Genomic DNA, 5469 nt, shown 5'->3' on the forward strand with positions numbered 1-5469 from the left:
TATTGCAAAATTCTATATCACATTATGCTACTCGCCTAGATAAAAGTTACTAGTGAACAATTTTTTCTCCCAATTAATAGAGCATACAGCAATGTCCCCTAAGAAGTTCACTAGGTTATAGACTTTTTATGCATTGAGTATATCAAATTACTACAGAATGCTTGAGGATGAAGTCAAAAGCTCCTATGATAACAATAGTTACAATTTATTAATAGCTTTCTCTTGGGGATTCGGGAATAAGGGTGCTTGCTCGTTAAATTCACTATGATTTCACAAGTAATTAAGAAGTAAATGTAGTTATCAGAGATCAAAATACCAGGTTCAATACTTTTAACACTGAATTTGCTATTGGTTTGGTCTATGGCCATAATTGGACTTACCAATGAAGACTTCTGAATTGAATTTAGCAACCAAATCTCAAGCAGTAATAGCCATACTCGGAGGGTGAATGGCCCTGAAAGAAAGAACACATAATGTACTGAGCTAAGCTTATTTATATTCTTCTCTCAACTCAAAAAGTTAACATCTCTGTTTGGGAGAAGAGGAAGGAAAATAGGAGGGGGGATTTGTTTGCTTTCTATATCTTCTAGAAGGATGGTATTCCTTACTCTATGGATCAAGCTAAAGACACTGGGAGAAGAATGTTTCTCTTTTCACCTACTAAATGCCAGGCACAGAATAAAATATTTTATATCTGTTTTCTGTATTTCTCATGATAATCCACACTAGGTCATTATAAGTATTCATTCCTTATGAAGGAGGAAATCCAAAGTCAGAGAATTTAAATAAATTGTCCATACGTGCACTCATATTCTTGATTAAATGGTTGAACTGGGATTCAATCCCAGGTGTGTGCTGACTCCAACGCCCATGCACTTTCTATTTTCTGTAGTGCACACCAATGAAATCACCTGAATCCCCTTGAAAATAATTATAGTAATGTAGATGGGGCATGAAAATGTCATTAATCCTTTCAACTATCTTGAATAATTGGTGCTTGTCAATCACATATCTTTGGTTCACTATTAAATTATGCCAAATGAAATGTCTTTCCACAAAAAATATATTGTTTAATTTTAAGTTAATTCACCTTTGTAAGTCTGAGAGGTTAAGTCCTATTCTGCCTTGGGTGTGTACACACAGTACCTATTAGCAATTAAAATGAGTTACAAATGTGTCAAGAAGAGTTCCTACTGCTGAAATTCAGGTCAGCTTACTTGAAATGGATATATATCTTCCTCTTCTAAATGTTAATTAGATGTTCTATTTTATCTTCAAAAGTTTCTAGCAGAAATTTTCTTGAAGTTGACACTTATAGGTCAAGAGAGTTTCATGATAGTGTCCTCAACCCCCATACTTTTGAAGCCTATTCTGAAGGGTTTATATAGCTTTACTCAAAAAATTGAGATGAAGAAGAAAGGAAAATGAAATGGAAAAAAATATTTTGGACTTTAGTTTCCCTGCAATATCCTCAAAATTACTCAGTAGACCTCGTAGATGATAATATGAAAAATAAGTTACTTCAAATCCCATTAAATTTGACATTTTAGCATCTATACATCAATAATAAAGTAAATATTTTCAAACTCAATACTGAGATGTTTGCTCACTTTTTAACTGAACAGTATTCATTAAGCATTTTATTCTACTTTATATAGTTTATGCCAAAGCACAGACAGAAATAAACTTTTAGTCAAAAGAATTTGAAAATAAAATGTTATCACTTTATGTGGCTGACCAACAAAGCACTCTTTACAAGCCTAGCTAATGTGGTTCATAAGAAGAGTGTATTATGCTGTGTTAAATTTTAATGGTGTTCATCAATAAAAAATATAATTCTAAAACTAAAGTATCAAAACATAAAAAAATCAAGTAGGAGAATTTACATGAAAATTAGGATACCTAAGTTTTGGCTCTGTCTCTGTGACGGAATAAGTCATTTACCTCTCTGACCCTCAGTTTTCCCATCTACATAATGAAGATAGACTAGATTGATCTTACAGTTTACATCAAATTCCTGTGAGAATCTTATAAAAATATCACACTTAGACTTCATCCCAGAAAATTCAATTCTGTGAGTCTTGAATGGGGCCCAGAAGTCTGCCCAGGGAATGTGGATGCTGGACATGCACACAGAGTAAGGCACACTAAATCTAGAGCCACCTGCAGATCCACCACTCTAATAGTCTAGAAAATTCAGCTATCATGATGGCAGACAAGGAAGAGAGGGAGGGAAGAAGGCATGGTTGACAGGGACATACAGAAAACACAAAGCTAAGTCTATCAAGTTCTTTTAGTGAATACCCATACCCAAAATAATCACTGACATTTTGCAAGTACAAAATTCTTAAAGGTGACTTTTTACTTCAGTATTTCAATGATAACAATTAAATATGTGTGAAAGTGGCTTTATAAATCTGCATCTTAAATGCAGATAACCAGCCCTAGTCTCTCATACTTTGAGATCTTTCCACATAAAATATTAGTTATATCATGGTAGTTTATTTTAAAAATTACTTAAGGTACTACTGCATACAAATATTGAAAAGGGTTCAAAAAATTGAAAAATTTAACTCAACAGAGGTAAGTATGGTCCATTGCTCTTCTAGGGCCCTATTTTAGCCAAACCACCAACTTAAAAATCAGTAGAGAAGCACAATTTTATGAAGCCTGTGATCAGTATCACCCCTACAGTAACAGAATGAATTTCACTAATGGCCACAGAAGAGGTAAAAGACTACCAGTTTCACTGGTGTCTAGTACAAACCAATGTTGTCAATGTAAACATAGCAGATCTGTTCACTCTTGAGTAAATCATAAGTAATTCCAAGCAACTTCACAGCAGTGACCAAGAGTTATCCAAAACTGTTATACATTGTCCAAGATATGGGCATTATCTTAGGTTGGGTGATTATATATTTTAAATTGTAAGTAGAATATCAATTTGTAAATATAACAACTGTCCTTCCTTGCTGCAAACAATAACAAGCATTCATCATTTAATAGTCAGGCACATGTCTCCTTAAATTCTAGTATTGCTATTGAAAAACACATTAAAATAAAACAATTCAATATATTTGAATTCTGGCAAATAAGTTGTCTGATTCAAATGGTGCCATTTCTTGACCTATGACAAGATGTATATATAACAAGCTAAAGGATCAGTGTACCAAATTCATTATTCTGAAGCAATGATGTGTAGCAAAAAATGAGTTTACTTCTGCCTACTTTCAAAACATTAATAAAGTGACACTGAGTCCACTACAGTAGTTGAGTTTCTGTATCAGTGCCCAGGATAGATGAAAAATCATTTTTTGAATATGCTCCAATATTTTCAGTTTCTTGGGGTTGCCCCAACATGATGCTTTTAGATACTCCATAAGGTCCCTCCATTCTGGATACATTTCAGTCCATTTTTCTCATAGAACTTCAGGGATATTTATATTATCAACAGTCAAGAAATATAAAGCCTTTTTTCTTTCCCTAGGAACTATAGTAATTCCATAGGCAGAGGCAAAAGTTATTTTACATATGTTCTGGTGTTATTAAATTTGATGTAGCAGTGTTGTCATCTGCCATAGTCAGGTGAATAGTGTTGGGTGCCAGGTGTCATTGTAATGTCACTTATGAACTATCTGGGAGATAAAAAAAATGGAAAAAAGAGAACTGATATCAAGTCTGAATAACAAATCATCAGGATTCAAGAGAAAAAATCCATTGATTAGTAGTGATGGTTGAATGCTACATCTACCTCTTACTTGGGAATGATTTTATTTACATTCTAGATTTTATTTGTCTTGCTTATGAAGCCACAATTTCAAAACCCTGTTTCCCTTTTTGCAAATTACAACTTCAGGATGGATCTGGAGTGTGTCATCTTTGCCATTTTTAATATTAATAAATTAGCCCTCTTCATAAGTGATGACATTTTAAAAAATCAGAAATACTTAAAGCAAATCCTTAGTAGCTGCTTTTATGGTTGTAACTCTTTAGAACTGTGCAGCCTGCATGCAGACATTTTTAAGTGTTCTGGCAGAGTCAGCATTAAATTCTCTACCACAGCACATAGTTTATCATATATTTGTACTAGCCTAACATAATATATATATATATATATATATATATATATATATATATATATATATATATATATATATATAATCAACAGAACTCAGAACAGAGACTCAACTACTTTATACCATTCCAATAAAGTGCAATGTCAAACCCAATAAATTTGGTTTCCTCCTGAAGATATTAGGTTGTAACTCCAGACCAAAATAAAACTTCCAGTTGCAGTGAGATTAATAGGATATAATATGTCAGAATAAATGAAATATCTACTAATATTCTCCCAAGCCTTATCTGTACAATCTGTGAATTTTGCCATGTATATTTACTCCCAAATCCAGTAAGATTAAATATGACTCTAACTGATGAATCACTGGACTTAGCCATCAAAGGGAGAGATCTAGAACCCTTAGGTAATAGGGGCCATTGCTTGTTGGGACCTGATATAATTGGTTGAGCACCATAAATTTTTCTGCAACTTTGTACCACATGTACTTTTTTTTTTCTCTATTCCTATTGTTTTCCTCTCTATATATTGCCCCCTTTCTCTTTTCTGTCTCATTTTCCTTCATTTCCTGGTGAATCCAGTGATTTAGTGTTTTCAAACTATGGGATACAATCTATTAGTCACTCCTGAAATCAATTTAGTAGGCCACAGCCAGCAATATTTTAAATCAACTACACTAGAATATTTCCGGTTACAAGGTTATGATGAGGGTAATATTGTTTCTGAAAACTCTTGTTTCAATCTATGACTGTGCCCAGAGTCATAATATAAAATATATTTCTTCCTGAGAAGCAACACCAGTATGTATCATCTACTTCTACTAATGGCACTTGGGGCATAGAGGTGGCAGGCTGTAGAGTATAGTAGGCAACAAAGCAGAGCATAAGGCAGCCTGGGATCTTCCATGGGCTATGTCAACTGTCATAACATACATTATGTTCCTTCAAATTGTTCAAGTGTTAAAATACAAGTTACGTGTTTATATACAAATACAGATATGTATATACTGCAGAGCTGCGGCTAACTCTCCTCAGCACACAGGATAGCCACCCTCAACAAATAGTAATCATCTTGTCCAATAAGTCAATAATGCTGAGATGAAAAAAATTCATGTATATATATATATATATATATATATATATATATATATATATATGTATATATATATATATATATATATATATATTTTCAACTATTTGGAAAAATCTGTGGAAAATGATGAAATGTTTTAAAGTTTTCTTTTGAATGTTTGCTATTATATAGCCCCAACTGGATTGTTATTATTTTTCTAACCCTGATCTTATCATTCAGCAATTTTAAAAATTAAAATATTGTGTTCTCACTACAATTATTACATTTTTGTATAAGTTATATATTCTAGGGAGTGTAGGAAT

This window comes from Spermophilus citellus (assembly GCF_964194105.1).
Source record: "Spermophilus citellus genome assembly, chromosome: X".
Taxonomy (NCBI): domain Eukaryota; kingdom Metazoa; phylum Chordata; class Mammalia; order Rodentia; family Sciuridae; genus Spermophilus; species Spermophilus citellus.